Source organism: Castanea sativa, chromosome 7, assembly GCF_040712315.1.
Source record: "Castanea sativa cultivar Marrone di Chiusa Pesio chromosome 7, ASM4071231v1".
In the NCBI taxonomy this organism is placed as follows: Eukaryota; Viridiplantae; Streptophyta; class Magnoliopsida; order Fagales; family Fagaceae; genus Castanea; species Castanea sativa.
The window spans coordinates 25,633,835-25,645,294 of NC_134019.1; positions in this window are offsets into that span (position 1 = coordinate 25,633,835).

Consider the following 11,460-nt stretch of genomic DNA (forward strand, 5'->3'; position numbering starts at 1 on the left):
ATCAGGAATAAAAGCACTTTGGGCGTCAGATATAATATTGGGCAAAACGGATTTTACCCGATTTGCAAGTACTTTTGATACAATACAGGATACAACATTCCCCAAACTAATGGGGCGAAACTCCGTGATATTTTGTGGGTCATTCTTTTTAGGTATGAGTACAATATGTGTGGAATTCATTTTCCTCAAATATTTTCCAGAGTGTAGGACAAATAGCACAGCCAAGATTACATCCGGCCCAACAATGTGCCAAAATTTTTGGAAAAAGAAAAGAGACATACCATCCAGTCCGAGTGCTTTTGATGGGTGCATGCTAAAGAGAGCTCTCCTTACGTCTTCCTCCGAGTATGGCTGGTTTAAAAATTGCACCATTTCATCCGTGACTACCCTGTCAACATCATCTAGCACCCTATTCATATTTGTATGACTTTGGGCTTTGAACAAGTCAACATGGTACCTCTCGGCAATAGTAGAGACTTTATCCATGTCTATTTTCCACACTCCATTTTCATCATACAGTCCATCAATGGTATTTTTCTTCTATCTTTGGCTAGCCCTTTGGTGAAAAAATTTGGTATTTTTGTCACCCGCCGAAAGCCATAAGGACCTAGACCGCTACCTCCAAACAACTTCCTCATGGTGTACCAATTCATTGACCTCCCTTCTCAATAATTTTATCCGTTCTAGATTTAGTGCATACCTTTGTTTTACTAGTTCCTTGAGTTCCCTTTGTTTTTCTGTTAGGTGAGCTTTTCTGTTTCCGAAGGCTGACTTGATCCATTCTTCAAGGCTTCGTCCATAAAAGAGACTAGATAGAGCATGTGCCTCCCTGGAATGGTCTGAGTTGTACCCAGTGGCCAAGGTGAGACACCTGACAGCATCATACTCCGACCACGACCCGATTGTAATTAACACAAGTCCCATGAACCATCAGCAAATACGCAAGAAACAAAAGCTCCACCAGTTTGAAGAAAAATGGGTGGCTCACCCAGAGTGCAAAGGGGTAGTCAGAGATTGTAGCATGGAGCAAGTCAACCTTCGGAAACAGAAAAGCTTGCTTAATAGAAAAACAAAGGGAACTCGAGGAACTAGTGAAACAAAGGTGTGTCCGGTTTCTAAATCGAACCATCGGATCGAAAGATATCGCATGATCAAGTTTGCACGGTCCATATGCATTGTGTCTAGGAAGAGTCGACCACGCACAATTAATTTAAATTAATTCTAATTGGTTGAACAATTAAAATTAATTGAATAATTTTGTGATTGGTTGATAATTTGTGTCTAAAATAAGACTGCATGCATAAGCATAAAAGAGATGATTGGATAACAATAAATTGTGGACAATCTGAATTTTATCAAGATTTATTTTAAGGGATTTATCTACAAGATAATTGTTCCTAAAAAAGTCTAAATTATCCAGAAAAGAGAAAAAAAATCATAGACTAAGGATGAAAACACTTCTAAGTACAAAGACCAAATCAAAAACCCTAGAAAGAGAGTCCAAAACGCACGTGAACACGAAAGTAAGTTCAGCATCCAAAGTACCATTTGGAACTTTTGGAGTGCCAAACGGCACTTTAAAAGTGCCGAATTGGCCTCTTTTGGGCTTTGGCCCAACTTTCTTCGAGTGACAATAAGGCACACCATTTTCAATCTTTTCGCAAACGGATGAGACCCAATTCGCATTCTACACATCGAAGCTATTTTTTAGAGTTTTTTGGCCTCTATACATAGGGACTGGATCTCATAATTCAGGGACTTTTTTGGGTGCTCTGAGAGGCATGCTTTTTTAGACTCTCAAAAGCTTATATCTGCTGATCCTTCCTGATACTTGCTGCCAAAATTAGGGTTTTTAGGTTTCAAAGATAATTGAATAAATTTCTTTGAATCCTAAAACATCCTCTCAAGAACAAGGAGTGCTCATGCAAGAGGTTGTCTTCAATCACTCTATTCTCTTTTATACTTCTTGTTTATGATGATGCATGTCTTCTTTTATTTTTCATATGGATGTTAACAATTGCTTAAAGGATCTTGATTTGTTATAATCTCTTTCTTAATCTCAATAATTTGCATATAACTATTTATTTTTCTTAATTAAAAACGAATATGCATCTTTCTTAGATGTAGATTTGAATTTTTCTTAATAAAAAAGGGATCTGCATCTTTCTTAGATGTAGATTTCTGAATTTTTTTTCTCAATCAAAAATGGATTTGCATCTTTATTAGGTGCAGATCTGAATTTTTCTTAAATTAAAAACTAATTTGTATCTTTCTTAGAAACATATTTGATTCTTTTTTAACATATGCAATTTGTGAAACAAAGAAAAAGATTATGCATGATTGTGTTTATGGTTGTTTTGTTTTGTTTATATAAAATAAATTTATGATATGAATGAAATGCTCTTCAAAAAATTATTTTCATATTTTTTTGAACATATGAAAAACATATCTAATTTTTCTGTTATCAAAAGCCATTTTTTTAACATTACAAAACAAATTTGATCTTTTACAAGACACCGACCTTAATAATCCAACAAAAATAGCCCACATCACATTTAGAGACCGACAACCTAGTGGAAGCCTTGAATAGATCTACCCAACAAACACTTGCCGAGGAAGATGAAGTCCTTAAGCAACTACAAAAGACACAAGCCAACATATCCTTATAGGGTTTACTCATGGCCTCATACAAACACTATCAAAACCTAGTAGACCTGCTCAACCAAATCCAAGTCCCTACAACTACAACCTCCCGAAATATGAATGCTATGATCGGGTCCATCAATAGGGAACTCACCATCTCATATTCTAACAAGAATCTGACCAAGAAGGGGAAGCACTACAATGATCCTTTGCATATATTATTGTAGATTCCATGGGGAAGAGGATACTAATGGTTTTGATAGATGATGGAAGTGCTTTGAATGTGTGTCTTTTGAAGACTGCAAGCTGCCTAGGCCTCAGCATTGAAGAATTTGTGCCTACTGATCAACATGTGAGGGCATATGACAACAATAGAAGAGAGGTCTTGGGGACCATAACATTAGAGCTTACCATATGACCAATGGTCAAGAAGATGGATTTTTAGGCCCTTAATATAGCCACATGCTTCAACATGCTCCTTGGATGACCATGGATTCATGACACAGAGGCCGTACATTCTTCTCTATATCAGAAGGTTCTGTTTCCACGTAAAGGAGCTATTGTGACCATCTATAGGGAAACTCTGACTGTGCCTAAGCCTATTTATGGTATTGATTCTGAGAAAGAGTCATTTAGCTTGGATGGCTTTGTGATTGAAATGTCTAGTTTCGAAAAGAGAGAAGAAGAAGTTGAGAAGATCCCAATGAACTTTACTCCTTATGGTAACAACAATGTGGTAGCAATGATGAGGAGAATGAACTACCGTCCGGGGATTAATTTGGGGAGAATTGTGAAGAAGCCAACTGTTCAAGATTTGACAATCCCTACTACCACACCACCTTTTGGGCTAGGTTATAAGCTCACTAATGATGATTTATTAGAGATGGAAGTAAGAAAGATAGCCCAAGCCAAAGCGAAAGCAAAAGGAAAAGAACTCATATATCTTCTAAAACCTCTAAAGCCCTACACTCCTATGTTGAATGGGAAGTTTGTAAAAGCCGGAGAAAGTCAACGTTATTGGGGATTCCCCAAACAAAGATTTGATCCTATAACAAAAACAATGGTGCTTGGATTCAAGATACTAATTGACTGCCACAACAAAGCTCCAAAGTTGAAAAAGAAGACACAACTTGGGTTCCAATTGATTGGTCTAATTACATGGATCCTGATGCCATGACTACGCTTCTTGGAGATCCTATTTGCAACATAAAAGAAGAATAATATTGGGAGGCTTGCCAGCATGCATTAAAGAGCCCATATGAACTAAAAGCCAATGATGAAGACGAGGAAGGGGGAGCAGCCCCTAGTGATGATGAGGATGAAAGCAATGAAAAGAGTGATAGTAATAGTGACAACAGCAGCAATGATGGTGGACATGATAAAGATAACAGCAGCACCAATAGTGATGACAACAGCAGCAGAAGTTATGATAGCTAGTACAGTGGTGATAATTGGGGTGAACCCCCTAGTGATAGAGAAGATGAAGATGCAGACCTATTCTATGAGGAATATGATAGTGATGTGGACTATTATGATGAAGACATTGAAGACAATGCCGAAGCTAACAAGTGGAGTGATACTAATAGTGATCAATATAGACTGATAAATGTGTTAGAGAATGCAAGAGAGGGGAATGCACAAGCTAATCAAATGTACCATGATGAATATCCCTATGGGCACCTTTCAGATTGGAGTGATATCACTAATGTTAACTTAAGGTCTGGCCCAAGGTATGACAAGCATGGAAGAGAAGTTCCAAAATTGGGGTCGTATTATGATTTCGAACCAAGTTTACCAACCCACATACTAAAGAGGAAGATGACATAGATGCCAGGTTGGCCGCACTAGACCAAAAGCTAATGGTCCATAGTCTTAGAATCATGACGCTTAAGAATGCTGAACATAGTGATGAGAGGGAAGAAGGAGGCGAGTCAGATCATTTCCCTCAACCCACCGACTTGGGCAACAATAGCAAGCACGACCTGTTTGATGAATGGATGGATGGCATAGAATGTCTGGATGCTCTTGTGATCGACAAGCCTACGGACATGGAGATTAAAGAAGAAGCTACAGATTATATGGATATAGATCCCACAGTACTGATGCTAAAGGAAGAAGGAGCTTACTAGGAGCCACCTGCCATTGTGGAAGCCACGACCGAGTTGAAGAACTAGGCATAGGAGGGAGCCGCCCGTCCCATGGAAGACTCCATGAGGAAGATCAAGACCATCAAGTCAGTCACTTTTGCCAAGAAAATCAAGACCGCCGAGCCAATCACCCTTGCCAATAACATTGTTTCTGTTCCTATTAAGTCTAGTTCTGCTAATATATTTGTTCCTGTTAAGTCGGTTTGTGATAGTTTTCTAATTGAGTCCGTTAAGTCTATAAAGTCTGTTGAAAACTCTTTCCCTTTTAATATGATTTTTGATTCCGCTTATTTGCTGGCTTTGAATATTTTTGTTTCTAAAATTGGTAAAAAAAACTCTTAATAATAAGGAATTAAAATGCAAATACCTAGAACCTATAAAAGAGGAAACCCAACCTATTTATTTGGGAATTAAGGATAAGCCCAAAATAATCCATGTGGGCAATACCCTAAACACTTCAACAAAGATGCATTAATGGCACTACTGACAGAATTCATGGAGGTCTTTACCTAGTCACATGAAGACATGCTTAAGATTGATACAGATATAGTAAAGCACTGCATTCCAACAGATCCAACCATGAAGCCAGTTAAAAATAAGTTGAGAAGAATGAATCCAAAGTGGACTCTCAAGATCAAGGAAGAAATGGAGAAACAGCACAATGCTGGATTCCTAAGAATGGTCAACTATCCAGAGTGGTGAGCTAATGTGGTTCCGGTACCAAAGAAGGATGGAAAGGTTAGAATGTGCGTAGATTTTCATGATCTAACCAACCCGAAAGATGATTTCCCTTTACCTTACATTAACATCCTGGTTGACAACACAGCAAGTCATGCTCTACCATCGTTTGTGGAAGAATTTTCAAGATACAACCAGATCAAGATGACTCTAGAAGATATGGAGAAAACCTTCTTTATTACACCTTAGGGGACATATTGCTACAAGGTCGTGCCATTTGGCCTTAAAAATGCTGATGCTACTTACCAACGTGCAGCTACCACTTTGTTGAATGATTTAATCCACAAAGAAATAGAAGTTTATGTTGATGACATGATAGTGAAGTCCATAGACCGTGAAGGGCGCATACCAGCGTTGAGGAAGTTCTTTGAAAGAATCTAGTTCTACAAGTTACGTTTGAATCCCAAGAAATGCACTTTCGAAGTCACATCCAAAAAACTATTAGGGTTCATGGTAAGACAAAGAGGAATAGAAGTTGACAAAATCAAGGCAATTGTAGAGATGAAACCTCTAAGAACTGAAAAGGAGATCAAAGGATTTCTAGGGAAAATACAGTACAGCAGCAGGTTCATAGCCCAGCTCACCATAACATGTGAACTAATCTTCAGGCTGCTTAAAAAGGAAGTTCCTACAGTGTGGAATGATCAGTGCCAAGAGCCTTTAAGAAGATCAAGATTTATCTGATGAAACCACCAATACTCGTCCCACCAAATCCTGAAAAGCCATTGTTGTTGTATCTCACCTCTACAGATATAGCAATGGGGGCTTTACTTGCTCAATACCTAAAAGAGACTAAGAAGGAGAATGCAATTTACTACATCAGCAAGAAGATGTTTCCTTATGAAGAAAAGTACTCACCATTAGGGAGGACATGTGTAGCACTTGTTTGGGCAACCCGCAAACTCAGACATTATATGTTTGCTTACAAGGTTTTGTTGATGGCAAGAATGGATCCTTTGAAGTACTTAATGGAAAAACCCGTGCAATATGGGAAGACTGCTAAATGGGTCTTGCTTTTTTCAGAATTTGATATTAAATATGTGACTCAAAAATCTATGAAAGGGAGAGCAATTGCCAATCACTTAGCCCATTGTTCACCAGTTGAAGTTGAAGAGATCCAAGGGGACTTTCCGGATGAAGATATCATGGGGATTGAGGTAGAATCATGGAAGATGTATTTTGATAGGGCAACAAATCAAAAAGGAAGTGGAATTGGAGTTCTCTTAATTTCACCAAAAGGGACACACATTCCATTTTCTAGCAGACTTAACTTTCCTGCCACCAACAATGCCACAGAATATGAAGCTTGCATTATGGATCTACAAGTAGCCTTAGGCCTAGGCGTGAAGGAGTTGGAGGTATACGAAGACTCAACTCTAATAATCTCTCAAACTTAGAATAAATGGATGATCAAAGAAGAAAGGCTTATGCCTTATTATGAATGTCTTCAGAAGTGGGCATCAAAATTCAGCAAGATCCAATATTAGTATGTGCCAAGGATGCAGAATCAAATTGCATATGCTTTAGCAACCATGGCATCCATGATGGATAGGCCCAAAGAAGATGAAACAAGGCCAATAGTGTGTGGAACACAATGAGAAACCAGCTTATTGCATGACAATAGAAGAATATGAAGAAAAGAATGGGGAAGGCAAGTGGTATTTAGACATCTTACAATACCTCGAGGATGGGATATACCCACCATCTGCAGACAAGAATGACCAACTGACCATTCAAGATCGTGACATTACCTCAGTCAAGATCAGATTCATTGGTCACAGGAACCTACTTATCCAAGATCAAGATCGTGGTCGCAGACATTACCTCAGTCAAGATCAGATTCATTGGTCGCAGGAACCTACGTATCCAAGATCAAGATCGTGGTCGCAGACATTACCTCAGTCAAGATCAGATTCATTGGTCGCAGGAACCTACGTATCCAAGATCAATATTGTGGTCGCAGACAAAACCTCAGTCAAGATCAGATTCATTGGTCACAGGAACCTACGTATCGAAGATCAATATTGTGGTCGCAGACATTTTATTCGTCAAGATCAAGATCGCAGACAGTCCTTCGTCAAGATCAAGGTCGCAGACATTTCTTTCATTAAGATCGAGGTAGAGAAGCCCCTTGGTTGCAAACAGCTTGGCTTTCAAGGTTGAGAAGCCCCTTGGTTACCTTTTGCCAAGATTGAGGTAAAGAATTCCATTGGTCGCAACAGTTCAGATCAAAGTAGAGAAGCCCTTTGATCAACCTTCCATCAAGATCAAGGTAAAGAAGCCCCTTGGTTGCCACAGTTCCGATTTCAAGGTGGAGAAGCCCCTTGATTGCCTTTCTTCAAGTTCCAAGGTTGAGAAGCCCCTTGGTTACCTTTTGTCAAGATTAAGGTTGAGAAGCCCTTGGTCGTAGACAATTCCATCTTTAAGACCAGGATTGAAAAGCCTCCTAGTCACCCCACTTGTCAAGAATCATTTCCAGAGTCACCAATTACCAGCTAAGTCAAGTATTTTCATTTTTTGTCAAAAGGCAAGGCACTAGTTCTATGTTTCAAAGTTTTAGGTTCTAGGGCTAGGTAATTTTTCAAAATTCAACCTCAATTAAATCCTAGTCGCTAAAATCAGTTTCTTTGTTTTACATTGACATTCGCTTTCCAAGATCTGTCAATGAGGGGCATTTTGCAGACACTCAATTTTGCACCCATTATTTAATCAAGGAAGATGACTGGAATGACCATCCATGTACCACAAAAAATCATGATTGCATTACATGCATCAATTTATTCTTGCATTACATACGTTAATTTGTTCTTGCATTGCATGCATCAACTTATTCATTGCATATCATAAAAATGATCTTGAGATTCTAACAATCGCAACGGTGTGTCCGGTTTCAAAATGAAATCATTAGATCGAAAGATATCGCATGATCAAGTTTGCTCAATCCATATGCATTGTGTATAGGAAGAGTCGACCATGCACGATTAATTTAAATTAATTTTGATTGGTTGAACAATTAAAATTAATTGAATAATTTTGTGGTTGGTTGATAATTTGTGTCTAAAATAGGATTGCATGCATAAGAATAAAAGGGATGATTGGATAACAATAAATTGTGGATAATCTGAATTTTATCAAGATTTATTTTAAGGAATTTATCTACAAGATAATTGTTCCTAAAAAAGTCTGAATTATCCAGAAAATAGATTAAAAAAAATCATAGACTAAGGATGAAAACACGTCTAGATACAAAGACCGAATCAAAAAACCCTAGAAAGAGAGTCCAAAACGCACCCAAACACGAAAGTACATTCAGCCTCCAAAATACCATTAAGCACTTTTGAAGTGTTGAACGGCACTTTAAAAGTTTAAAGTGCCGAATTGGCCTCTTTTAGGCTTTGGCTTAACGCTCTTCGGGTGACGATAAGGCACACCATTTTCGATATTTTCGTAAAAGGATGAGTTCCGATTTACATTCTACACATCGGAGCTATTTTTTAGAGTTTTCTAGCCTCTATAAATAGGGACTGGATCTCATAATTCAAGGACTTTTTGGGTGCTCTGAGAGGCATACGTTTTTAGACTCTCCAAGTGCTTATATTTGCTGATCCTTCCTGATACTTGCTGCCAAAATTAGGGTTTTTAGGTTTCAAAGATAATTGAATAAATTTCTTTGAACCCTAAAACATCCTTTCAAGAACAAGGAGTGCTCATGCAAGAGGTTGTTTTCAATCACTCTATTCTCTTTTATACTTCTTGTTTATGATGATGCATGTCTTCTTTTATTTTTCATATGAATGTTAACCATTGCTCAAAGGATCTTGATTTGTTATAATTTCTTTCTCAATTTCAATAATTTGCATAAATCCAATTATTTTTCTTAATCAAAAACAGATCTGCATCTTTCTTAGATATAGATCTAAATTTTTTTTTTTTCTCAATCAAAAATGGATCTACATCTTTATTAGATGTAGATCTGAATTTTTCTTAAATTAAAAACTGATTTGTATCTTTCTTAGATACAGATCTGATTCTTTTTTAACATATGCAAATTATGAAACAAAGAAAAAGATTATGCATGATTGTGTTTATGTTTGTTTTGTTTTGTTTATATAACATAAATTTATGATATGAATAAAATTCTCTTCAAAAAATTATTTTCATATTTTTTGAACATATAAAAAACAGATCTGATTTTTCTGTTATCAAAAGCCATTTTTTTATCATTACAAAACAAATTTGATCTTTTACAAAGTTAAAACCTTTTTTTTTCTCAAAAAATAGATCTGAATTTTTTAACAAACCAAAAGACTTTGTTTTATTAAATAAAAACAAATCTGAATGTTCTTTTCAAAAATCATGTTTTTACACATACAAAAAACAGATCTAGCATTTTTTTTACAAACTAAAATCCATTTTTTTTATCAAAAAACATATCTGAATTTTTAACAAAGAAGATGATGCATTCATAAATAAACTTATGTGATTTAGTTTTCTATGTGTATACACAACATGTCATACATAGCATGCATAGTTGGTACATTGGTCACAAGAGTCTAAAAGACCAGACTCTATCTGGGCAGAATGGGTGTCTAACACCTTCCCATTCCATAACCTAACCTCCGAATTTAGTATCTTTGGATAGGTAGACCTAGGCTTTATCTTTGTTTATTTTGGGTAGATTGTAACAAGAACAAAAAGGCATGTATTTTTGGTAGTTTGTAACTAGGACCCAAAGCCATGTAATCTTCAATTTATCAAACTTGTATTTATTTTTATCCAATCAATAACAATGAGGCATTTCAATCATTAAATTTTTTTTTTTTTGTAAAAAATAAGTGGCGACTCCTCACCACTTACCCAAAAAAAGAGGTGCTCTAAAAAGCACTCCATAAAATCTCTCTTTTTTTAAAGGCACTTTTGGCGAGGTCTCTCACACACTACTTGAGTTCAGAGATAAAAGAAGCGGTTACAAGAAACAGTCACTATAGAGAAAAGAATATACCTTGGGCTTTTTTCTAGAAGGGGTTTTCACATTCTTCTTTCTCTTGGTGCTTGAAGGTTTGGCTTTTGTAAGGGGTTTCAAAGTCAAATCTCCCTAAAAGATAGGCGGAACGTCTACTCTTTGGGCACCACTCTCTCCAAAATTCCTAACATGTTCTCTGATGTCTAACCACCATGACTTGAACCTGAGAGAAGGTAGTCCATTTCTGGTGGGGGAAGTGAAGGGGATCTCAAGGCTTGATACTAATGTCTTGATGATATTTTCATTTTTAAAGCCTAAAGAAGCTACCACAGCAGGCAAAGCTGAGGTAGAGAGATGTCCTAGAATGCCTTGGTCAAAACCAAGTTGGCGGGAAAACCTATAAGGGTTGTAGGTTTGAGTTTCATTCTCATCTTGAAAACGAGCCTGGAAATGAGAAGGACAAGAACAAGCAACAAAAGAAAGTTCTTCCTCAAATCAAGGGGTGTCTTTGTAACGAGAAACAGAGATGCTTTCTAAAGAAGTGAACAATGGAGGAAGTCCACCCTCCAAAGCAAAAAAAAAAGGTCTAGCTGTCCAATCAGTTGGGTCATCTAACACTTTGCTAAGAAAACTATTGGAAGATGTTGCTGCTTTATTCCAATGCCAAGAGCATGACAAACCTTGGGGTGATGGCAAACTGGTCTTATAAGAGCTTAACACTCTAGGGATAGGAGCATAATTCCTAAAGCGTTCCCATAACCATATTGGTGAAAAAGCAACGGGTATGAAAGTTTCAACTTGAAATCTACCCAGGAGCATTGCAAGTCAAGGGTAAAATGATCTAGGTGAGAATATAAAGTTCCTACAATATATGGGGCAAGGGGGAAATATTTTCCTCTAGTTAGCTAAAGGGAAATGTCTACTTAGAATCTTTTCATGAGGATATCCCTCAAACAACTGGAGGGAAAG